General features: G+C 42.1%; 1 long non-coding RNA gene across 2 annotated transcripts in view; it reads right to left on the bottom strand.

The window, feature by feature from the left end:
• The window catches only part of LOC144382390 (uncharacterized), a 235,321-nt gene that overhangs the window by 146,023 nt on the left and 62,464 nt on the right, over positions 1-26,834 (bottom strand). For both annotated transcript variants that reach the window (XR_013449242.1, XR_013449243.1), the window contains exon 2: positions 8,767-8,944. This is a non-coding gene — a long non-coding RNA (uncharacterized LOC144382390). The remainder of the gene's footprint in view (positions 1-8,766; positions 8,945-26,834) is intronic.

The raw sequence follows: 26,834 nt of genomic DNA, 5'->3' as shown, positions 1-26,834 counted from the left end.
GAGAGAGAGAACAAGTGGGAGGAGGAGCAGAGGCAGAGGCAGAGGGAGAAGCAGGCTCCCCGCTGAGCAGAGAGCAAGACTGGGGCTCCATCCCAGGACCCTGAGATCATGATCTGAGCCGAACGCAGTCGCTTAACCGACTGAGCCACCCAGGCGTCCCAAAAATTATTTCTTTTACAATAAAACCAGAGCTAATTGCCTCAAAGGCTTTGAAGATCAACTGGCCAAACAGGGGGATTGTCACATATGTTTACACAGCACGTGTACCATCTACGTGATGAATGACTTAGGAATTAATTTTACACTCTTACGGGCATGACAAACTATAGGGGAAAGAAAAGATACCCTCTGCAGCTTATATGTCTTTTGCTGTCTTTATTTCTGTCCCTGAGTAACCCAAATGCCCTGAGGCCTCACCAGCCTGCAAAGTCACAGCAACAACAGTGCCCCCATCTTTGCCATTTTATGGTCTCCACTTACATTCACAGGGTTGTGCAACCATGGCCACCTTCCCAGCCTCAAAGTCTCATCCATTCTGAGAATCTCCAAGTATTGTCACGCTCAGAAAGAAGTCTCTTCACTCTCTTCTCCTCCAAATGTTCACCATCAAAGAGTTGCTTGAGAGAGTTGTCTGGACCACCACCAACCCCCGACCCCCAACTGCTAGTGTCCTGCATGAGAACATCACACTTGGGACCACAGTGTCACCTGACACTCTGGCACCACCCTGAGCCCTCAAGCGGCCAAGCTGCACCCTGAGGGAATGGCCTCTTCACCAATGCTGACACACAGACACCAAGGCTCATAACATCCCTCATTGAAGTGACCCCTCCTCTTCGGCTGTCTCCCTCCACTGCTGCCAGAAATAGCTTTACTCTCGGAGTCAGACCAACAGACATAGATGGGAATGCCTGTGTCCACAGCAATCCCAATGCACAGACACTTATGGAGCCAGAGCAGGGCTGGATTCTCTGCAGAGATGTGAAGAATGGACTATAAGAGAGAAGGTGGGGGAGGGAAATGTGGCAAAAAATATATATACACATACATAGGTTATAGTCATTAAAATGACTCCTACTAACCATAAGGTAGTGGGAATGAGTGGTAGAAACTAGATTTGAGAGAAATTTCTGACTGGAACCAAGAAGATGTGGTTGATTGGAAATTAGGTGGGAGGAAGGAGTCAGGGTGACTCTAGGACATTCAAATTAGGAGGATTCAAGAAGAGCACAAGAGATAAGAAAATCGGTTTGGACACATAAGGCTCAGGTTCCTATAGGACATCCGGGTGGAAATGGTTAGAGGGTGGACTGGACCATGGGCAAGAGGTCTGGGCTGAAGTTATAAGGAGTCAAAAGTTAGCAGAAGCCAGAGCAGGTTCATGCATGAGGAAAGTAAGAAGGAAGGTGTGAAGAGGGGAAGATGAGGATGGGCTGCACAAGGAGGCTGAGGGGAACCGGTTTCCAAGACGAAGCACTTGATGTTAATCCCACACGCCATGTTGTCTTCAGGTATAATTCATTTCTGGGCACGTTCCATTCCTCATTAACATTTCTTTTTTCCTTGGATTGTTTTTTTATTATTTCTGTTTTTATTAGGCTGGTACAAAACGCCAAGTACTTCTCCCGATAAATGGCCTCTTTCATCTGTTATATCACCCAAATGAATTCAAGCACTTATAATTAGCAAGGTTTACATAACAGGTATAATTTCTTGATAATAAAGTCAGGCCATTATCGTTGATTTTTCTTAATGGAAGCATTTTGTTTTTGAAATAAGCAGCAGGCATTAACCAAAGATATCTGGATAGCAATAATATTCAACTCTGATCATAACCTGTTTGCTACTCTCTTGAAACTAATCATAATTCTGGAACAAAATAAAAACATTAGGAGATTAATAAAAGCCATTTTATCAGACAAGGCTCATTCTTCTTTAGTGCTATATTTATCACGCAAGGGGAAATTACTTTATTTGGGTAGCAATGCATTTATGACAAGGCACTTGAAAAATAAATCTGATGCTCATTTTGAAATTCCATTTCTAAGTAGTCATAAGCCATGCAGCCATCAGAAATCATTTTTTTTTAAAACTACCACATGCTTTTAAGTGCTTTGTTCTTAAATAAAAGGACTTGGCAGGTGTATGTATTACGGTTTAGACTACTGATATATGGTGTATGTTAAATCATAAATGAAATTCAATGAGATGGCCATTCCAAATCTAAATAGTTAGGCAAAAGAAAAGGTTCTTTTTAAATTATCCAGTAATTTCACATAGGCAGATAATTCCAAGGAAGGGGGAGAAATGCCACTTCCGCATTTAGAAGATCAGTGGCAAATCATTGGCCTTGTTAACCTAAGTGTCACTGGCTTACCCCACCAGTCAGCTCAGAACTCCAGGGCTCTGCAAAGTATCTGCTCCCCACCCCAACCCCAGCCCAAACGAGTATTTCCGGGAGGACCTGGATGGGGCAGAGATTGCCCATCAAAATCCAATCTCCCATTTCAAGATATAAAATTGTAACTGGGAAGCAGCTGCCCAGCTAGGGAAAACCGTTTCCCTCTCCTTTGGCAGTTAGGTAGTGTTGAAAGATAAACTAGGGCATATTTTTGAAACTTCCAAGTTTATTTGAGCAAAAATGGATTCCAACAGGGCAGCAGGGAAGTCTCTTGAGTCCCTGAATCACCACATGGAGAACCATCCACTGACCCCCGGACTGCTCTGTGAACAAATTATAAACTCCCACTACGTTTGAACCATTATACATTTTGGTATATATGTTGCAGCAGGTTATCCTCTCTAAGATACCAGAGGATGACTCATCTGTGTTTATAAACAAGGAAAATCAGCTAGGCAATCAGCTACTGTGTACCAAAGCCTTTTGTTCTTTTCTTTTCTGCTCTACTGGCCCTACCTGAGGCATCCCAGTGTAAGCCAGACAGCACTCCACCTGCTTAGCTTCACCACCCACACAGCCTCAGTCGGGCACACCTGCCTCTTCTGATGGGATCACCAGACGTGGCGGCCACAGCTGCCCCCAGCACTTCCCGTGTATATTCTGGGCACTGTATATGCTCTGGCTCCATACTACCACCCTCCCTGAACCCTGCTACCCCTTTAGCTGGAGCCCTTGAAGTATGGAACTTCTCCAAGCTTTGTGGTGAAGTAGATGAGAGTATCCCTCTGCATTTTGGGAGTAAAGTTATTTGGCTTCAAGCAACTGAAAGAAAGAGAAAACCCAATTAATGGTGGTATAAGCAATAAAAAGCATTTACTTATCTCACTTGATAAGAAGCCTAGAGGTATAGAGTTCTAGATTTGGTGCAGCATTTCCACAATACCATCAAACATCTAATTTCTTTCCATCTAAACTTTGCCATTCTTGGCTGTCAGCTTTTCATTCTTAGGCATGTCACCCCTGATCACAAGATAACTGCCATGGATGCAAGCAGCACCTCACACAACATCAACTGAGCAAAAGATTGGAGAGTTTTCCTCAGAAGTCCATCTGCAGATTGCTCCTTGCAAAGCATAGAATAGAACTCCTCACATATTGGGTCACGTTGGTTCTGAGGAACACTGGGGAAGGAAAACTCTGTCCAAAGCAATGAGATTGCCATCAATAACTAAAATCAATCATGATTTTAGCCCCCATAGCTGAGACACCCCCCAAAAAAAGACTGTTGGAAAAAGGGGGTGGAGGGACACCTCATAATTGGCTGCCAGATTCCAATACCACAGTACTGCCTTCTCCTCACAGAAAATGTAGTCCAAGGCTCCTCTGTCTTTTATGATCCAGACATAAGTCCACGGGGGACTGACCAGAGACAAGACTAAGTGGCTGGAGCCCCTGGGTGGCTCAGTTGGTTAAGCATCTGACTCTTGATTTGGGCTCGGGTCATGATCTCTGTGCTTAAGATTCTCTCTCTCCCTCTCCCTCTGCCACTGGACTCCCCCTCCCATCCTTCCCCCCTCCCTATCTCTCCCTAAAAAAAAAAAAAAAAAGACTAAGTGGCAGACATCTGCCCTCTATATCACACACACACAAACTTGCTATGACTATGGTTTTGGTTTTGATCACGGGTCAACCTTTATCAAGCTTGCCTCTCCCTCTTAATATAAGAGCTCATCTAGTGGTAATCAAAAAGGCTTCCTTGCAGCAATGCCCACCAGTTTGAGAGATGAGCTCACCATGCATATGCATGTTATATCCCGTAATAGTCATTGTTTGGGCTCAAGCCACAGATTACCAGCCCAATCCTCCCACTTTTCATTTGCCTTGGCAGAGTTGATCTGATCAGACATCAAATCAACAAGCACATGATTTTTCGTACATTGACAACCCTGGTCAGAATGTATTAGAAAAAAGTCTTATCCGAGAACTACATATTCCAAAAAGAAAATATGGCTGGTGTTCAAGTCACATTAACAACAAACACTAAAAAAAAAAAAAAAAAAAAAAAACACTAATAATGACAACAAATCAATATTAACTGCATTTAATTGTGAGAAAAATAAAAAATTGCCATAGGGAACACACTACTTGTCAGGAATGGTATGTGTTCATAATTCCAAGAGAAAAATTCATCCACAACTTCAAAGAGTAACTTTTCCAAGGGGAAATGGAAATTAATCAAAGAAAAGGAAATGCAACAGAATTAAATGAATTTTTTTAGGCTCTTAATATTTTCCTTCTCCCTATTTAAATGATTCCCAAAATGATGGGCTCTGGTTGATAAAAGATTCCAGAACAATCTGAGATGAGGCTTTCTGATCGTCTATACTCCATACTTAGGGCAGTTCACAGGCCTTTGTGATAAGACAAGCTGTGCCGCTGACACCAGGTTTCTGATAGAGTGAAATTATTAAAACACATTATCTACCAAGGTGGTAACAGGTAAGATGTCTCCGGGGCTTCAGTTTAGGTCGGTGATTTCTAATCTCCATAAATTTCTCTGGAACTGACTGTAAACTAGTTAAATGGTTGGCTGGTGACAAAAAGATGAGGAAAATAATGAATGCATATAAAGCAGCTCAAAAGATTTGGAGGGATTTGTATCTGCTCTGTAATTAGGTTGGCGCTCAGGAAATTAAAATTCTCATTGGCCTCCTCTTTCCCTGCCTCCCTCGCCCCAAGCCTTCTCTTCTCGTCCCCAATAAAAGAGCTCTGGAAGCAAATGGGAATGGCAGTTTGAGGTCAAAGACACAAAAAGAGAAAGGAATATGGTTGGGGTGGGGGGAAGATGAAAAGAAAAGGCAAGTGGGTGAGGGCTCTCCCCGTTCCCCCTCATCAGGCAACGGACTCTCACACAACCGGAAACTGAACCGTCTGGTAGGTTCAAGGACAAAAATAGTTCCAGAGAATTTATTACCTCACATTTCTGTCACTACAGCTTGCACTCTGGAGTATCACCATCTGTTTATGCTCTTCCTTTAGACCAGGGGTAGGCAATGCACCTGTCTTTGGGCCAGCCTTAAGAATGATTTTTACTTTTTTTAACAGTTACGTTTTAAATGGTTATTTAAATGCCTACATCATGCTCTCAATTTTGCCTCTTGAAAGAATCTCAAAAAGTCTAAATCTAAAGTGTTTACTCTCCAGCCCTTTAAGGAAAAGTTTCCAATCTTTGCTGTAGATGAGACCTCTGGGGGCACCACTGCTCCTTACATTCTTATCTCTTGGATCAAGGCCTGGTGGTTGAATGGATTAAAGAAAGTCCCTTTTTTTTTTTTAAGATTTTATTTATTTATTTGTTAGAGAGAGAGCACGCACACACAAGCAGGGGGAGCGGCAGGTAGAGGGAGAGGGAGAAGCAGGCTCACCCCCGAGCAAGAAGCCCAATGTGGGGCTCGATCCCAGGACCCTGGGATCATGACCCGAGCTGAAGGCAGACGCCTAACAGGCTGAGCCACCCAGGCGCCCCAGATTAAAGAAAGTTCTAAGAGAGGATTCTGAAACAAGGTGTAGACCTTTTTTTTTCATTTGCAATTGAAAAGCTGAGGCCTCGAGATGGTAATTGCTGGCCCACAGTCCAACAGCTATTTAGTGGCAGAGCTAAAAGTAGAATCCCCACTGCAAGGAGCCACCCGGATGCGATGAGGCCTGCAGAAAGCACTCTACCACCTTTCCAAGCCTCGCTTTCCAGCAAACTGATCACAGCTGCTGAGGGTGGACTTCGATGAAGAGACAAATACATTTAATAGGAAGTTCCCCCCAAAAAACCAATCTTATTCCTAAAGAGAGGGTTAGTTTGAGACTCAACCCCGGGGAAGTGACAAAGCTGACATTGACCCAAACAATTAATCTGTCTACATAGGCCTGTTGGCAAGACACTGAAAAACGTGTTTCCTGTGAGGTTCAAAACTGATCTGTAATGTACTTAATGATAAACTGCGAGAGGACACATTGACAAAATAAAAATAAATTTATTCCACTATGTATGCTCAGAATTACATCAGAGGGAAAATAATTTGCTTGGTAGATTTTATGCCCATTTTTAACGTCTCAAGTGATAAAAGAGTTTCTGATTCTTTCCTGGGGAGGCTACTCCCTAAACTAATACCTTCTGTTGTCGTTCATGTTTGCCAAGGCAATATCTCTAGGTCTAATGGGTTTATTCGCCACTCAACACAGATGCTGAGTCAAAACCATTCTTGCAATACCCAAACTATATTATAATTTTTGCTGTATTTTCAAAAGCTTGGGGATATAAAATCTTGATACGTATATTTTTAAAAATACTGATGCTTTCTTTGGAATTTGGGAGCAAGGAGTCAATGAATTGGGTAAAACTAAACTTTGACCTGCCATCTGGGCAGTTGTAATTAGCCTAATGCTATTGCGTAGGTGAATTGCGGCTTTATGTTATCTAGACAGTGTTAGAGAAAAACCCTTCCTTCCTCTCTCCAGAGTGCTCTTTTGAAAGTCTTGCTGCTCTAGTTAGTTCAATGCTATTTATTTTCACTTGTGTTCATTACTTTAGTCCTCAGGAGTAATGTTCAATGTTTAGCAACAATAAATTTTATTTCCCACGTGTCAATCTGGTTACAAAGCTGATACAAATCCCTCCGAATCTTTTGTGCCGCCTAGCATGCGTGCATTATTCTCCTCATCTTTTTGTCACCAGCCAACCATTTAACTAGTTTACAGTCAGTTCCAAAGTAGTTTATGTAGATTAGGAACCAAGAGTAGTCCAAAGCCCTCCAGGCATCCCACCTGGCCCTCGCTGCACTGGATGGGGTTCTCTCTCCATCAAATCAACCCCTCCTACACCCACACTGAGCTGTGGCATCGGCTTTATTTAACTTCCGACTTCAGAACACAAACTCTGCTCATAACCAATCAACCAACAATTATTTCTACGCACGTAATGCTCTCCTAAGGAGTTGCTCTTGGTAGATAGATAGATAGATGATAGATAGATAGATAGATAGATAGATAGATAACAACAGATGGCAAAAAGGCAATATTAAACAAGTGATTTTTTTTCAGAGTGATTGATTTAAACTTGGCTAAGGATTCCAGTAAGTCTCATCATTTCAAAAGTGAGTACATAAAGGGTAAAAGGAACAAAATGATCTTCAACTAAAATGCCTCCATTTTAATTTACGTAAGGATTGGCCAAAGACAACTTATGCTAAAATACATGTTGACTCTTCAAGCTATATTAGACGTTTTGCAAATATCACTCCAATATAACAAAAGTCCTTTGTCCATATAGGCTAGATTAAAAAGAGGCAATGTCATTTTCTCTAAGGTTAAAGCAATCAGCAAATATTTATTGAGTGCCACTGTTTACTCTGTTTTGTGTTGAGAGCTATAGAGAATGTCATAATCAGCCCCAAAGAAGTGATGATTATAGACCCCTCGATACAAAGATGTCAAGATCAAGGAGAAGGCCATATCCAGAAAACATGAAGGAAAAGAGATGCAAATCAATACATCCTTTTTCTCTGTCCTTTTGTCTACATCCCTTTCCCCCATCACCAGGGTAGGAAGCTTAAGCTTGATCCATTAAGACATGGGTGCCATTAAAGATTTTAGAGCAGGGACAGAATGAGGCCATAGAAACCAGAACAACCAACATTTCTTACAAACAAGGCTTCAGGACACTGTTTACAAAGTTCTGCCCAAATTTTGAAGCTCTAATGAAATAATTCACACATACAAAAAAAACTCTGCCTTCAGGTGACTGCATCTAGACCATGTTCAGCAGGTTCATGCTTTATTTATGCCCTTTTTTATTACATTATTAAGAAAACAACCTCTGAGAAGCACCAAATTTATAAATTGTGTCCTTTCAGAAATTTGTTCATGAGAGATTGAGTCGAAACAAAAAACTTAAGGCTGCCCAACCCAAATGAACTAGACAAGGTAACCAAAACCCTCACCAAGCACAAGCAAAAATTCACCCAAACAGAATTACGTGTTCGGCAGATAAAACCTACAAACAGCACACTAAATTTTCGTACTAAAGCAATTAGGATCTTCTGGAATGTTATTACATGTGACCATCTAGTCATTGGTTAATATGTCTTTTTTTTTTTTACTCTATTATTATTTTACCATGTCATCGGGTTAAAAAAATATCTAGGGATCGTGGTTTCCACCATGGATTAGTAATTAATCTGTTCCTCCTGGGGCTGACTTTCCACACCTGTTTTCATACCGTAAACTTCTTTCAAAATTATTTTAATCTTTTGGGTAACTGTAAATGAACAATAGCCCAACCTTCATTAGTAAACACATTACAATTATCTAACCTGGTTTTCCTGCCTCTTCATTAGGGATAGCTCAGGGGCAGCGCCGGGAGGATGTGTACAATCTTTCTTCGGGTTCTCTGCTTTGATGGTGACTAGAAGCAGGCAAACTCCCTTGGCTACTTTGCATGTTAAAGGTACTTCTGGCAGGTGTCTGGCTGAAGATCTAAAATCTCCTCTCCTGTATAAGCAAGGGCAAACTCTCTTCAGTGACATGAATTGACAATAAGAAGCATATTTAACAAACTTCAATAACACTTTGTACCTCTTTTTTTAAGCCATAGAACCTACATTAGAGAAAGTTTGGACCTAGTGTTTTCTATTGTGTCACTCTGCCCTATGTCCCCTAGTCACCAACAGCATAAAGCCTTTTAAGATGTCGCTGCTTCTTCATTCGAGCAAACCAGGGCAGAAATCTCCAAGTCTGGCTTTTTAATTATTTTTTAAATATTTTTCAATTTCTGAATTTGCTTGCATATCACTCACTTATTTTCTATACAGAACAGAAGTGCTTGAATTATGCATAAAACCTTTTAAAAGGCATTTTTCAGATAAGGCACTTTGTATTATTAAGCATTATAAAATTATTATTGCACATCCCTTTTATTATGTAGCTCATTTTAAATGGGCCAGAATATTTTAATCATCCAAGAAAAGCCATAGTTTATAGCTTAAAATTGAAAATATATCTGCACATTTTTTCCATAAAATATGCATGCATGATTTTCAGCTCCATTTAACTAATGTGTTTTGGAAATATGTTACAATAGTAAATGCAACAAATCTCAGTCAAGGAAAAAAGTAACATAAAAAGTTTGATTAATAGCAACACTTTTTTTTCATTTTACAGAAGTCCGTATTTTGAAATATGAATCATTTTACATAGATAACCTCTGTATTTCCATGCCGTTTATCTAAACTGAAGTATATTACAACTCTGGGTGCAGAATTGCAAATTATATCAAAGAAACAACTGTCAAAACAACATAAATTACCCAGAATGCATTTACAAAGAAAAAATTGCCACTGTTAAAGAATTAAAGAGTACTCTAAAAAATCAGATAACGCCCACAGTGTGGATGTATGCAAGTTCAGAAATGTAATATATCTGCAATCATATTATTGAAAATTATTTCTTAATTGAACTAATAATGTGAAAATGAAAGTTGTTAGATCATTTGGATTGATGATCTTCATAATCAGCTCCTGGTAAGCATATCAAACATGCATGGCCCTGTATGTCAGTCATTTCCTTGATGGTATCACTTTTCTCAGATGTAACTTCACAGTAAAACTCAGCCAGTCTTTAAAATGTGTATTAAAAATTGTGGATGAAAGCACATTTCTGTAAGGCAAAATTGGTTTGTGGTTTCTACTATAAGAAAGAGAATTACTGTGCAGGGTATAGGAAGTCTAATTGTATGGTTTGCATGGTTGGGTAGTAGCTAGAGTTTTCAGCTCAACCACACACGTCATGAATAACAATACATTGAATTTACATAGCAATTTCCTCAGTGGAATTCCAAGAACTACATAATCTCATTTAGACTCATAACATCTCTTCTAGGAGCCAAAAAGTCGGAAATGTCTCCATTTTAAACAATGGAAAAGGGGACGCTTATAGAAATTGGACAACACTTTGCACCGAATAGATTAGAAAGTACTTTCTAATGGCAGAACTTCCAACAATTCCCTTAGAGGGATTCCAAGTGCACAGCCCCTCTGACCATGTGTGTGTGACCATGTTCAGGCACCACACTTTCCCAGGGGCCAGCATCGCACCACCATTGTTAGACAGAGAAGCCTTTATATTAGGAAACCCAGACCTTGGCATTTCAACACCTTCCCTCCTGGCCCACCACCTACTACTACCACCACGCAAGCTGATACCCACGCCACGTGACTCTGTCCCAGGACTATGGGACTTGGCACACATCCCTTGCTTCAGCCCCAGTGGCTCAGGTCTTCCTAGACTTTGGCATATACAAACTGGATCTTCTCTGCTTATTCCTAAGCATTCCTAGCATATGTTACAATAGGATTCTCCTTCTCAATTCTGACTTCTGTGCCTCAGTTCTCCTCCCTGGCTTCACCTTCAGAGCCAGGGCTGCTGGTCATCTTTGAACCCTGCCTGAGGCCTGACACTCCCATACATTACTGTAGGACAGGCCCCAGCCAGCCTATCAGCAGGCTGGATCCCTGTGGCCTCAGCACCCACTCTAGGGCGAGCCACTCCTATAGCAATGGACTCTAGGGCACTTCGATGTAACTCTCATGGCCTGAACATGGGGCTACGGAGAACAGAGTCACAGACCAAGACCCCAGGCAGCCTCACCATTCTGTGGCCACAGGTATACCACCCGGCGACTAGCCAGCAATATGGCAGAGACCTAGTGTTCTTCACAGGAGACACAGGGAAGAACTGGCAGTTCTGCAAGCAATGCAACTGTAGCATAATCTTCCCAGGAGACGGGTATTGTATGAGCGTGGTCATCTTGCTCAAAATGCAGCACCGTGGCCGTATTGCTCCCGCAATAATCTACATGACCACCACAAAGAAAAATGGCAGCCAGTGGGGCTTTTCTGCTGAGCAACAGACCAGTTTCCTGAGATAATCTGAGTTGTACTGGTGGGCACTTTAAGACAGTCAAGATACTGCCTCTTGGGAAGATAGATTCTGGCCTCCAGAGCCATCTTGACTGTTTGACTTGGCCTTAAAAGTGTGTTCCCACAAACTCTGGCATCTTCTCTCTGCCCTGATCTTCCCTGGCCATTTCCTGATAGGGACCCACCTTGCTTCTATAACCTTTCACCACCATTCCAGCCACTGGTTATACCTGCTCTTCATGCAAGTTCCCAGCGAGCCCCGCTCAGGCTGACCCAGTTAGTTCCTCATTCATTAGAACACCCACGTACAATGTCCTCCTTCCCTCCTCTGTAGCTTATCCCCACTGAGTATTTGGTTTAAGTGATTTTCAATCATTACCATTCACTCACACTCTAACTCCCAACCTCTCTAACCAAAAAAAGAAACAAAACAACAACTATATATGTACATATTTTCACCAAACATCCATTCCCTTATTTTTTTTTCTTTCTCACATAACCCTAGTTTGTTCAGTATGAAAGAAGGCCTAGCTGAAAATATTCTCCTTCCCAGACCCCCCTATAGCCAGGGTGGCCCTGAGACTCAGTTCTGGCAAATTTAGGCAGAAGGAATGCTTTGAAGAGAGCATCCCTTTCCAAACAAAAAGACAGACTCAGAGACAAACAGGTTGGGCCCTCCTTCTTCCAGGATACAATGTGCATATGCAGCCGGAAATGGAAAAGTCACAATCATTAGGCACCAAGCCTGAAGAAAAAGTCCTAGGCTAAGGCTGGCAGAATGGATATAGAGAAGGAGATGGGACTCTGATACACTGTGGGGCTGCTTCTCAGCCATGGGCTACCCACCTGTAGGCTTCTTATAAGAAAAATAAAATAAAATAATAAAATAAACCTCTTTGGTAAAAGTGCTGTGGTCAGATCTTTCAATTACTTGTAGCCAAATGCATTCCTACCTGATACTTGCTCTCTGTTTTTCCCATTAAGTTTCGACTACACTGGGCTATTGTTTTCGCACCTGATGGTCAAAGCTCAGGGTCTTCCTTTCACACTTCCTAGCTTTTTAATTTTTAGCTAGACACACATTCCAATATTCTACCTACAAGACTAAAGCCCCTTCATCTTTTTTAGTAAAGCATAATGAGGATGAAATGAAGTACTATTTAGGCCTGAATACTTCAGTACTACACCCCGACTTAAACCAAGGGAGCATGAAGAAAGAAAAACAGCAAATAATTTCATCTCAGATCTAGGTTTGAGTCCCTTCTTCATTAGCCACTAGTTGTAGAGCCATAAGCATGTCACCCAAACCACTCCAGGTTTCAGTTCTTCATAAATTAAAGGCAACAACGATGTCCACCTCATAGGGCTGCTGTTGGTATTCCGTGAAAAAGCATATATATAAATAATGATAAGTATTACTATTGGCCATACTAATTATCCAAGAGAAGAGTCTTTTTTCCATACAAAAATGCATTTTTAACTAATTTCTTTTCTGAATGTATTTCCTATAATTTTGGTAATAGCTTTCTAACCACTTCCAAGCAAAAGATAAGATAAAGGCACTAGAAGCTACCTTTCTTGTGGAAGCTCAATTCTAATTACAGGTGGACCTTGAGAGGCCCTAAGAAGGACTCACGTGGTCCTGGATTGGATGCATGGACCATACAGGCACATATCGGCAAAACCCAAAACAGCAGATACCACCACCACCTTCCATGTATGACCTACAAAACCAAGCCTCCAAAACCAACTAACACTAGAAAACTATAAATTTTCTAGTGAGGAAATTTTGAATATTCATTAAGGGCATTTTTTTTTTTTACTTTACATACTGTGAATTTATCTATTCTCCTCTGTGCCTTAAATAGAAATCATCTTCTAGGTTCTATGAGTGTGTCCCATATGATTATTTTTCAGAAAGTAGAGAAAAAGAAAAAAGTACTTGCAAAATTTGCCTTCCCTCTCCTCCTTTCATTTGTCCACTTATGAATAATTGGTCGTAAATATCCAGGAAGAATCCGAGATACATCTTGTAAACTTACATAGAAAATAGCTAATACCTAAGAGAGAAAGAAAATACCTAAAACCAAGGACTGGGGGGTTTCCTAAGGATGCTGAAAAGCAGGGCATGTTTCTGAGCACTTCCCACAGTGACAACAGCTCTCCTTAAGTTATCACTGTCATTTCCATAATGCTTAGATCCTGTCATTTCTCAAGTGCGTGTGCAGTCTGCAATATGCAGCACCACACTGACGAGGGCTGCGAACACCTCCTTGTAGAGTTTAGGATTTGTCCCTTCTGTCAAGGTGGGTAATTGTCACTGTCTTCATTTCTGCCTGCGTCTCATGCAGATCTGGACATTAACTTCTGCACCAATTTCTATGAATACTCATTGCAACCCTGTTGATCATCAAGCCTGACAAGGTTAAATTTGAGAGCATGAAAGTCAGCTGAAAACAGTCCGGGGATGTGCAGTCAGAGAAGTGTCTGGATGTTCCCAAGCCTGTGAGAGAAGGGTATTTGCAGCCCCCCTCGTGTCCCTGAGGCCTGAATCCAGCCCACGCTCCTAGTCCCCAGCGCTACCCCTAGGACATCTAGCCCTGAGTCACAGGCTGATCTTGTCACATTTTCTGTTGTGACAGGACTCACTCAACACTGAGTCCTGGTGCCGCGTGAGGGAAAACACCTCCTTTAGAGTTGGACAGAAGAGGTATTTGCCAACTCATATGACAACTTTCCTTCTCCAAAATATTGTTTCTTCAACTATAACATGTCAACAATACCAACAATATATGGGCACCATCTTATGTTTCTGGGGCAGGGGCTCCTTTGACCGGGGAATTTCACTCTGGGGGGAATCTATCACAAAGAAATCATCTGAAATGCATATTCCCAAGTGTCCTTCTCCCCAAACTCTCTCCTAACACACCCATCCTGCAGTTTTTCTCCTGTCTTCCACCTCTAGCTCCCTTTCCCTTATTGCCTAAATCCACTTCCTTCTCTCAGGGACATGGATTCTTCTTCCTGGAAAGAGAAGAAACAAAGCAGACGAATGCAGAATTCTCTGTGGCAGGCAGGATGGGTGCGGCACCTCCCTCTCCATGCAACTGAAAAAAAATAATAACCTCCTTTCTTATTGGAGAGAATCCAATCACGGGATACTTAAGGCTCTAAGCATAAAGACATCTGCCTGATTCTCCTCTTCCTTCTTACACTCCACAAATATCAATTAAAGCCCTACTATGTGCTGGGTGCTGTTCTAGTTGCTGGGATATATTTAGTGTGGGAGGTAGACAATAAGCAAAATGTGGGAATGACAAGATCAAACTTACCATTTTAAGGGCTCACCCTGGCTGCAGTGTGTAGAATAAGCCATAGGAGGAAAAGTGGAGGTCAGTTACAGGCTACAGCAGAAGTGGTCAAGGAGGGAGGTGGTGCTGGCTTGGACCAGGGTGAAGCAGAAGACATGGCGGTGAGAGGTGCTCACATTCAGGATGTATTTTTTTAAAAGAGTTTATTCATTTATATTAGAGAGAGGGAGAGAGAGAGAGAGCACAAGTGGGGTGGAGGGGCAGAGGGAGAAGGAGAGCAGAGAGCCCCACGTGGGGCTCGATCCCAGGACCCTGAGATCATGACCCGAGCCGAAGGCAAACGCTTAACCAATTGAGCCACCCAGGAGACCCCAGGGTGTATCTTAAATGCGGCACTAATAGGATCTGCTGATAAATGGGATGTGAGGGTATGAAGGAGTGCAATGACAAATGCCAAATATTTTTCCTGAGCAGGAATTGCTGGTGTCATTTACTGAGATGGAAAACACTGGAGAAGGAGGGTGTCTGGGGAGAAATTGAATTTTTCTTTGTCCATCTTAAGTTTAAGATGACTATTCAATATCCAAGCAAAATGGTCAAGTGGGCAGCTGGGAAAGCAAATCTGGAATGTAGGGAATAGGTCAGAACGAGAGATAAAAATTTTAGAGTCATCAGGACGTAGATGGTATTTTAAACAACATACTTGGATACCATCAGTCACAATGAGAGCAAAGGTAGATGGAAGAGGACCAAGACCTGAGCCTGGCATCATTCCAAATTTTGGAGATTCAAGAAGGAAAAAGGAAGAGTGAGAAAAGGAGCCTAAGAAGGGAAGAGAGAACTAGAAGAATAAGGTGTTGAGGAGGCCAAGACAAGAAGGCTTCTCAGAAGGATGGAGTGTGGGGTGTGTCAGTGCTACTAAGTAGCAAGATTCGGTGACCTCGACCAGGAGAATGGGTATGACAGCCTGACCGGAGTCTGCTCAAGAGAGAATGGGAGGTGAGAACGTAGAGGTGGGGAAGACACAACTCTTCAGAGAGGTTTTGCTTTAAAAGAAAGCAGAAGCATGGGGCAACAGTGGAGGGCGATGAAGAGTTCACAGAGACAACCTGGAAAGGAGAAGTACAGGATGACAGTTCCGGTTTTAGTTCAGGCATCCAAGGTAGGAATCACAGGAAGAGCACCAGGTTTGGAGGGAGGCTACGTAGAGTGTGGTTTTGGAATGTCATTTCTGAGCTGCAGACACCCACCCTGGGGGTGGACAAACGGCCTAGAGCAAGTGTCCTTCTGCTGCTCACCACAAACTAAACTGTTTCTGCGCATAAAGTAGGAACTTCCCATGCCCACAGGCTGCTTGCTTGAAGAATGATCTAACCAATGATATGAGGCAAAAGCCTAACATGCCCTGGCTCAAATTACCCCATTGGGTAGGGTTGATGTGTTCATATCACTGCTCCCCTGTGACCTGTCTCTCTGGGCTTGAAGCAGGCCACAGTCCTCCATGCACCTGGCTGGATACGTGCCTGCTTTGTCCACCCAGTCATAACCATCATCATCATAATCACAGCTTACTTTGCGCCAGGCTCTGTTCTAAGCATTTTAATCTTTGTGATAACTCAGTGAGTTAGATACAGTTATCCGCATTTTATAGATAACTTGCCCAGGCTCACATAGCAAATAAGCTAGTAAATGGCAAAGCTAGGATTCTAAGCCAGACTGCATGTTCTGATGTTCTGACGCTCCCCAGGTGGATCCCACATCCTAGAGATGAAGGGGTGGGGTTGTGGGGAGGGGAAGGGGGACAAGTTTTTAGTAGTCCCTTTTGGTGTATGGTTCAAGCCATGTTCACTAACTGAGTTTTAAGTTTTAAGCTGTTTGTTAATTTAATTTTTAAGCTGTTTGTTAATTTCTGACTCCTGTGTATATTTCTCAGTTGGTTCAAAGTTTGACACAGAAAATAGGTTGTAAATTAATGGCTCCCTCAGAAAGCCCAACATTAACCTGGTCCTATTTTACTGATGAAGCATAAAGGATTAAAAATTAGATAACCCCTTTCTTCCAATTTAGTCCTGAAGACACATATAGCTCTGCCTGAATGGGAACCATGTTGGGGATACTCTGCTCCATCAGGGAGCATTCAGGCCTCCCTTGTTCAAGGACTACCCCTTCTTCCTCAACACCTGGGCCATCACTGTATCAACGTCTCCTTCAGTCTTCTTCTTTTTTTTTTTTTTTTTAAGATTTTATTTATTTATTTGACAGAGAGAGACATAGAGAGAGCAGGAACACAAGCAGGGGGAGCGGGAGAGGGAGAAGCAGGCTTCCCGCCGAGCAGAGAGCCCGATGTGGGACTCGATCCCAGGACGCTGGGATCATGACCTGAGCCGAAGGCAGACGCTTAACGACTGGAGCCACCCAGGCGCCCTCCTTCAGTCTTCTTGGTCCTCCAGTGGCCATAAGGGCTCAAAGTTTTCATACAATCCCAGGTTTTCTCCCATGACCAACAAGACTAGAGGAAGGTAGGGAGTCCCTCGGTTTTTTTGATAGTCCAGTGTCTTTGAGGGGCCAGAGACATAGTTACATATCCTACCCATCATTGGAGCTCCAAGAGCACACAATTGCCCACTTTGATTTTTCACCTCGATTTACTATAGCATCAGAGTCTAAAGCAAAATTTTGAACAATTACTTATGCACCTGGGATGCAGTAGTGAGTAAGAGACAAATGTGGCTTCTCTTTGGCTGCCCTCCTTTTAGAACTCATTCAGGCTGTGTTAAACACCATGAGGCATATGAGTCTATATTTTCTTTCCCTGAGTCCTGGGAAAGCTGAATGATATTCAGACTATGCCTGAAAAGATACCTCTGTGTTCAAAAATAGAAAGACCCTTGCAATTCTCCAAAAGGTAATGATCTAGAGTAGGATTTTTAACTGCTCATAAGGCCTACAAATCTTCTGATATTGTTTGCAATTTTCTGCATATGTACATTTTTCCCCCTCTGGAAAGGGTCTATAACCTCATTAGAATCTCAAAAAGCTCCAGGAACCAAAAAGGTTAAGAAACCACTGCTGTAGAGCAACTTCTAAGGTAAAATCTGGTAGCAGTTGAATCCAGGGGCTCCCGTCTTATCACTGGGACACATCAAGTCCACTGGATGTCCAAAGTGTCATGGGTACCGAACCTGCAAGCTCTGCTTCTCCCATTTGTCCCCCTGCACAGCAACTGTGGAAGGTGTTGTCCACAGACTTCTCTCCCTCACACTCTTCTTCCTACTCTTCCACGTAGTGGAAGAAAAAGGTAGACTAGACATCCACACACTGACAACGCAAAAATTATGATTAGATCTGTCTAACCAAAAAGAAGTCAGTTTCGGGGCGCCTGGGTGGCTCAGTCCATTAAGCATCCAACTCTTGGTTTTGGTTCAGGTCATGATCTCAGGGTCATGAGATCAAGCCCTGTGTCTGGCTCCCGGCTCAGCGGGTTGTCTGCTTGAGATTCTCTCTCCCTCTCCCTCTGCCCCTCCCACTTGTGCTCTTGCTCTCACTTTCTCTCTCTAAAATAAATAAATAAAATTTTTTTTTAAAGTCAGTTTCCCTTTCACTTCTTTTTTAAGTTTGTTAAATTAAAACTTTATTATAAGGCTCTAGACCAATAACACAAAAATACCAAAGAGGCAATGAAATATTATCAGTCTCTCAACCTGGAGAGTCTTTTTTCAAATATCCAGGAAATCTATGGGACCATATAAAGATTCTTGATGCAATGATAAACTCAATGTAGCTACAATGAGTCATCCTTTTGCTAAAATAAGGTCCTTATTGTCATCTCTTGTTAAATTAAAAAATAACTCTTCTGCCTTCCTCAACTCCCTTCTATATTTTCTCCCCTTTCTCTGAACTTAAACACCAACCTTGCTACTATTCTGCTAGTTCCTTAAAAGTTTTTCTTAATTGACAAACATGTATGTTTCCAAAGGGAAGAAGGACAATACTACAATTTGCCGACAATTTCACATAAGACGCAGCCTGGGGTTTTCTGTTTACTCTTAAAGAAGTTAAATATCAACTTCCTAAATGAAAGCTTCTAGAAGGATAGCTTGAAATTTATACACAATGGCACCCTGAACAACTCACCAGGGAAAATGCTGCAACCCACAGCTGTTAGAAACTGCCTGTAATTCAAAACTCTCTCAAAGCTGTTTCTTAGCAGGACCTACATCACCTAATACAATCATTTGCCAATCTATCTTTTAAGGTTTTTGTTTCATAAAATTGATTTAAAGTAAATCTGGACAGGATGACAGAGAATATGGTGTCCCTCTCCAGTGAGATCTAATGTCAGATAGTTCAAGATATGGGGAGAGGGTGGACAGGGGGCTCTATTTTTTTAACTGACATCAAACATCCTCTTCAGGAGAAAAATGGCTTTTCTCTGATGGCCTCTTTGGTTATGAAAGGGAACACACACCATAGCATGATCAAGGACAAGACAATGAGAGAGTGAATTGTTTTACACTTTTGTATGGAAGGAGCTTTGTGTTGCCAGGAGCAAGGAGGGGATGGCAGATCAGAGAGACAGAGGTGAGAGAAGAAAGAAAAAATGTCAGTTGGCAGAAGGCAAGGGAGCTGAACTTTTCGAAACAGGGTCAACTAACATTCGATTTTGAGTGATCTGCTTCAGGGCAACTCCCATTTTTACCATAAAATCTTTATGAACTTTTCTACTTCCATGAGTGGTGTCTGAGGTAAATGAAGGAGAAGACATGGTGATATATACATTTTGGTTGACTCAGGACATAGACAAGGGAATAGACACGGTAGTCAAGATGAAGTGAATCTGAAAATCCCGAGAAGCAGGAAATTCGACCAATAAATGACTAAGAGGATGAAGTGCTCCTCTGGGAATCCTCAGAGATATCCAAGGGATGCTGTGTCCTTGGGCTTTGCCAGACAAGCAGAACCACTATATGGGATTGACTATAAAGATTACACCTCAGACAATTGTGGGAACTGTTGAGGAATTCTGTGGAGGACTATTGCCTCCTTGTCTGCTGTGGGCCAGAAATTTCTGTAGATCCTCACGACCAGCAGTTGGGAAGAAAAGCTGGACATGAAAGGGGGAAAGCAAGGACAAACTGGAACCCACAATGGCAAAATGAAGCCCTCATCTCTCTCTCACCACCTTTAACCTCAACAACAAGCAAGGAGGGGGTGACTGGGGGGATGACCTGCAGAAGGAGTTGGCACTCTTCACCACGGAGCTGTGAACACATCTGGCCTAGCATTTGGAGAACCTGAAGGAGTTGATCCAGCAGGAGCTACAGGAGCTGTGGGCTTGGCTGTTGCCTTGAGAGAACAAGATGAACTAGTAGATTAGTAACAACGCAACTGAACTCTGAGAGTGACAGGTACCCCATGCCAAATTTCAATAAACGATGGCTCACTATGTGCAATAGTGAAAGGACTCACTCCCATTTTCACATGGTTTTCCTGGACCTATGGATCCTAGTGATATAAGAAATAGCACCATACATTGGTCACCAACTTAGAGCATATACCACATCCTAGAGGGCTTCACCATAACCATACAAGGTGTTGTCACCCAGATGCCATGAAAACTAAATCTTCAAAAGGCTTTTCCAGAATTCTGTCAGGCCAGAGATTTCAGGGTGATGGGGAACACGGTAAGATCAATGAATTCCATCAGCACAAGTCCATCGCTACGCTTCAACTGCTATTAAATGAGTTCCTTGGTCAGGAGCAATGCTGTGGGTATACCTTGCTGCAAATCATATTATGTAAGTCCACAGATGGTGGTTTTGGCAAAAGCACTGAGGGCAAGGAAAACAAATCCATATCTAGGGTGTTTCTTCCAGTGAGAACAAAGCACTGCTTCTTCCAAGATGGATGTGGTCCAATGCAATCAACCTGCCACCAGGTGGCTGTCTCATCCTGTGAGGAATGATGCCATATCAGGGGTTCAGAGTTGGCCTCTGCTGTTGGCAGGCTGACAAATCAGTCTTCATAAGTAGAAGACCATGTTGCTGAGTCCATCCATAACCTCCATCCCTGACACTATGGCCACTTTTTTTCAAAAGCCCATTGGGCAAGGAGGGGGTGACTGGGGAAAGACCCTGAATGACATCCACAGACCAGGGCATCTTGTCCATCTGATGATTAAGATCCTCCTCTACTAAGGTTGCTTTTTTTTTTTTTTTTTTAAAGATTTTATTTATTTATTTGAGAGAGAGAGTGAGAGAGCGAGCACAAGAGGGGGGAGCAGGAGAGGGAGAAGCAGACTCCCTGCCGAGCAGGTAGCCCGATGCGGGACTCGATCCCAGGACTCCAGGATCATGACCTGAGCCGAAGGCAGTCGCTTAACCAACTGAGCCACCCAGGCGCCCACTAAGGTTGCTTTTTGATAAATCGTCACACGGGACAAACATCTTCATGCCCTATGCCCATTCAGAAAAATCTATCCACACACTTCCTTGTCACCAATTTTCCAGTTGTGCTTCTTCTTGGGTGGACCCTGTGTAGCTGGGCCACCAGTAGACACTAAGCCAAAGATGGGTGATGGTTGAATGAGGTCAAAGAAATAACCCAGAGACCATAATGGAGACATAGGTTTACTGGGGGAAATTACATACAGGGAGTCCAGGAGCAGTCAACTAGACAAAGCATCTGCTGCTGGGATCTACGTGCAGCAAACTACGTGTAACAACCTAGCCTAGCAACTATCTGTAGCCTCTCCCTCCTTGCACAGCCAGCATTCCAAGGAGATCTAGGCTTGCCATCCAGATTCTCTTTGTTACAAAGGAGATGCTCCAGGTTGGCCACCTCCAGAGCCCCTGACCTTGAATGCCAAACAACGCATTCTCCTATACATTCTGCTTGATGGGGATATAGAGGGAGGACAGAATCTCTACATTCTCAAGATAATGATTAGCAGGGACATTCAGGACAAACAAGCCTTCCAGCACATACCATAGAGACCCAAATATTCACTCCACAACACTGGCCATCTGGTCAAACCACTAGCCACTGTCTATGAATTAATGTAGAGCCCTATCTTGGGCCATCTCTTCTTCCAGGAAAAATGAATAACTAGATGTATTCCTTGAAGTACTGTACAACAATAGAATTTCCCTTCCCTACTATACTTCAGAGTCGCCTCAGAGTGGGCCAGTAGTGGTGAGCTATCTGCTTTTGGGATGGGCCAGAATATCATGCAGATCTATAAACCAGACGTGAAATTTTTTTCTTGCTTTGTCAACATTAGTCACAGGGAACTCCCCAGGAAGCTGTATGTATGATTCAGGAAAGAGGAAACAAGACAGCAAGAATAAGGTCCATAGGCATCTGGGCCACTTGCTCACTCAACTTTCTGTGCATTCAGGACCTGCACAAGCCATGCTGAATGCCAACTTTATGGTTTTGTGGGCCAGCCAACACCAGGTTTATAATAGGCAGCTCGTGTTCACTTGGTGGCCCATGGCCAAGTGTTGAGTCTCAATTAAGGTCCAGTAGCAAGCAATAAGCTATTTCTCAAAAGAAGAATAGCCATCTACAAAGTATGGCAGCACTTTGCTCCAAAATTCTAAAGGAGGTATGCGGTGTAATTCACCTGTAGGGGACCGCCAAAGCTCCATACACATCTCAATCTACACAGACACTTCAAGTACCATCAGATCCACTGGGTCACATGGCAGAACACTTTCCACAACAACCTGGACTTGTTGCAGAGCCTTCTCTTTTTCTGGATCATATTTTGGCCCATTTCTGTAATGACCTGAATATACACATGATATACAATCACTTCTATTTTTTCTCCACAAATTTAGAACTTAAGTAAGAAAAGGGGGCTATTTGTGGTGTGCTCCTCAAATACATGTGGGGACTCTGGCTATCCTTACTGAAATATTTAAGGAAAGGGTAGCTCCCTAAGGCTTGGCCTTCTTCAGGGAGCCCAGTGACTGACATGTGTGACATACAGGTCCTAAAAATGGAAGAAGGGTCCAAACAGTGATGACTAGAAGAGCACTCCTCTGACACCAGAACAATTTGTTACAAAGTAAAAAATTCAGTTAATCGTCTCTTTAGTTTTTTCTGTTGCGCTAAGCACAGTTTGACTGATGGACCAGTCATTTTGGCCCTAGAGACTGTAAATAACAACCCTAAGTTTCCATGAAAAAGGAGACCTTCAGTGAAATGGGGGATCATTTTGACTATGTGAACATTATAGTTCCAAACTATTTGCTTCTTATCATATTTACTTTGTATTCTTTCAGGCCAAATTGAACAAAAATGCTAATTTAATCCAGTTTGGAAAACAAAGAGGACAGAGATTTCACTTGAAATGGGATCGTTCTTATTCTTGTCATCGCCACCTCGGACATAGACATTTAATATTTAAATGTTATTCCCTGTGAGACCTGGACTTTCAGCATTTTGTGGCTATAACAGAATTCAAATTTCAGATTCTACCTTGTGTGAAAATATCATTTCAAAGTGTGTGCCCCAGGAGAATAATAATAAACCTGAGTGTTGGCATTTTTTTAAAATGAACTTTTTGCAGAGGTCTCTTAAAATATAGCTTATTCTCTCTCCTTCCTAGACACCAGAAGTTAAGCCACGATGCCTTTCATTTTCCCTCAAGTTCAGTCTGAATCTGCTACCAAATTACTTATTGTAAGCAGAATGAGTAATTGCAAAATGAAGTAAGATTATTATGTCTGCATTTAATACATTAATTATAATATATTATAATAGGCTAACCTAGCCCTTTTATTCTAATTTAAAATGTTACATTAATTGTCTCTAATTATAATTTGACTATTAAAACCATGTCTGTTGTTTTCCTTTGTTATTAGTATAATCCTAAAAACACCTGCCGACAATCTACTAAATACTAAGGTTGCAGTGATTAATAGTAGCAAATCCTATGAAATCACTTTTTATCCTCAAGCAGTCTGAATAAATTGGGCCATTAAAATATCTTAGCTTAAATGCTACATTGCTCTAGCATGTTTCATAAGGTTGCATCAAGTGTCACTTTGCATCCCATAATTCACTCAGTGTGACAAACGCAGCATGCAGGATTTAACCGTATAGTGTCCTCTCCCGACTGTGGTCTGGCAAGGCTTAGTGGGCATGTCCTTCATGTTTATAAAAAACATTTATAAAATTACGGAAACAATAGTTTTAAGATTTTCTTTTAAAAAAAGGGGGGGACAAACCATAAGAGACTCTTAAAGATAGAGAACAAACTGAGGGTTGAGGGAGGGATGTGGGTGGGGGATGGACTAGATGGGTGATGGGTGTTAAGGTATTAGTTAATCACTGCATGTTGATGAACTAGAATTTAAATAAAAATTTGAAGAAAAAAGATTTTCTTTAAAGATAATTTTCTTGGGCACCTGGGTGGCTCAGTTGGTTAAGCGACTGCCTTCGGCTCAGGTCATGATCCTGGAGTCCCGGGATCAAGTCCCGCGGGCATCAGGCTCCCTGCTCAGCAGGGAGTTTGCTTCTCCCTCTGACCCTCCCCCCTCTCATGCTCCCTCTCTCTGTCTCATTCTCTCTCTCAAATAAATAAATAAAATCTTTAAAAAAAAATAAAAATAAAAATAAAGATAATTTTCTTGTTTGGATCCTTCCAGACTCTTTGCATAGTGTCTGTGGAATCATAGTCAAATGACCTCCTGAAAGAGAGCTAACTTTAAGCAAATACACGTTGTAAGCTCTATATTTTGACATATGCCAGAATGACCATCTAATTTCTGCATTAATTAGAGTTGGCTCTTTTGCAGTGCACTATTTATATGACTAAAAAGGTAATTAACAGAAAGGTAGAAACTTTAAGGAAATCATTATCAGGCTCCTATTGAGCTTTTTGTTTTCTAAGTTTGTTATGGTCTCTTTTTATGAATTAAGACCTTCTGCCTTGATTGAATCTGTTAACAGATTCAAAAAAAAAAAAATCTGAATTTTACATCTGGAAGCCAGAATTGGCAAGTATTTTAAGGCCTTATACCACTGTGCCATTGGCATATGCGACGACAAGAGATCCCCCAAATTTAAAGATAAGTCTGAACATGAAATTGCAGTCAATCAACCAATAAAATAAAAGTTCAATAACTAAAATAAATTATGAGAAAAGGTAACCCACCTTAACCAGTATCCTGAAACAAATGGCTGAGAAATTTGAGTACACCCAAATTTCAGTCATAATTTCAGAAGCAGGAAACTGTTAAAATTACTGTATTATATACCTGAAAATAATATAACACTGCATGTTAACTAACTGGAATTAAAATAAAAACTTCAAATAAAAAAATAAATAATAACTAAAAAGTTAAAAAATTATTTATACAAAAAATATGCCAGAAGCCTATTTGTAGCATGACTAGTTGCATGGTGAAAGAACGTGTTAGTGGAAGAGTGAGTGCTCGGAAAAAGCAAAAGATCAGACCCCATGCAGATACTTCCTCAGAGTAGAGATGGATGCATCAGGATCTCGTAATTCAAAGACACCAGACACCAGAGTCACCCAACCACCTCCCTGGCTCCGATTCCATGCTGGTACCACCGCCAGGGTGTAATTTGGCTTCCCAGGTAAATTTTCAACAGAAACACCATTAAGCCACAGAGATAACATTCTGGTCCCCTTGGCGTTCATTTATTCAACAAATACTAACTGAGCAACTTCTGTGTACCAAACACCCTGCCAAGCACTGGGCAATATGGTAGTGAACTACTGCCCTGTGGACCTGAAGTCTAACCAGAGAGCAGACATTAAACAAATTAACGTACAAATAAATGTATAATCATACATTTTATTATGTGCTATGAAGAAAAGATAAGAAACAATAACTAGAAGGACTTAATTTGATCAGAAGGTCAGGAAGGCCCTCTGTGCGGAAAAGATGTTTAAGTTGATATTTGGAGCATGCAGTAACCTGGCAAAGAGTTGGAAAGGAACAGCACCCACAGAGGGAACAGCAGGTCTGAGGACCTGGAGGCAAGAGGGGCTTGGAGCATGTGAGGATCTCCAGATGAGAAAACACTAGTGTGAATAAGGTAAAGGGGGATGGAAGGACATGGTGCCAGAGATAAAGCTGGAGAGGGAGATAGGGCTCAAACCAGGCAGGGCCAAACTCCTTAGAGTTGGGACTTCATTCTGATAGCAGCCAGACACAGAAGGATTGAGAGGGACATGATCTAAATGACATTCCTTAAAGATCACTCCGGTCATCTTGTGGAGGAAGAACTAGAGGGGAGTGAGAGTGGAGGTGGGAAAACAAGTTGGGAGCTCTTGTGGAAGCCCAGACAAGAGATGGAGACTGTGAGCTGGGATGCAGACAAGGCTTTGTCAATTACAAATTACTAAAATGGCATTTCAACTTAACCATCAGTCTCTTCTGATTTTGGCCACAGGGCTTCCATGCTCAACTCTGGCTACAATGCCAAAATACAGATTCCACACCTGGTTGACAAGCTGCCCTCTGGTTCTGCCTCCCCAGACTGGGGCTGGGTGACCAGCTGGCCTCCCTGGATGCCATCCTCATCTCCTCTCACCCCAGATGCAACATTTGAACAGGACAAGTCCTGTAAATGAGCCTTGGGAACAAGGGTGTATAAAGAACCTGAATTAGCGAGTTTGCCACTTGTCTTCCTATGGTGAACATTGCCCACCCCACCCCTTTCGCAGCTATAACAAGTGACTAACGTTAAGAGCTCAAGATCTCTATCTCTTTAGAAACCTCTGCCCCAACTGGTCGTTCTTGACTGATAATAGCAGTTACTGAGCACTCACCATGTGCCAAACCCTGTTCTAAGCACTTTACTTGAATCCACCCCTCTCCATGCATTTAAACATTGGAATGTCCCAGGGCTCAGCCCTCAGCCCTCTACTCTATCTGGACTCCCTCCCTAGGTGAGCTCCTCCATTTCCATGGTTTCAAACACCATCTATATGCCAACAACTCCCAAGTTTCTATCACTTCTCGCTCTTGAACTCCAGATTGCTATACAGCTGTCTCCTCAACATCTCCACTAGGCTAGCTAATTGTTATCCACCTTCCCACACTGAACTCCTGATTCCTCTCCTCCAAAAGTAAAACATTTCCCTTAGCGTTCCCCCACCTAAGTAAA

This window comes from Halichoerus grypus, chromosome 6 (assembly GCF_964656455.1).
Source record: "Halichoerus grypus chromosome 6, mHalGry1.hap1.1, whole genome shotgun sequence".
NCBI classification, from domain to species: Eukaryota; Metazoa; Chordata; class Mammalia; order Carnivora; family Phocidae; genus Halichoerus; species Halichoerus grypus.
This window is presented reverse-complemented; position numbering and strand designations above follow the sequence as displayed.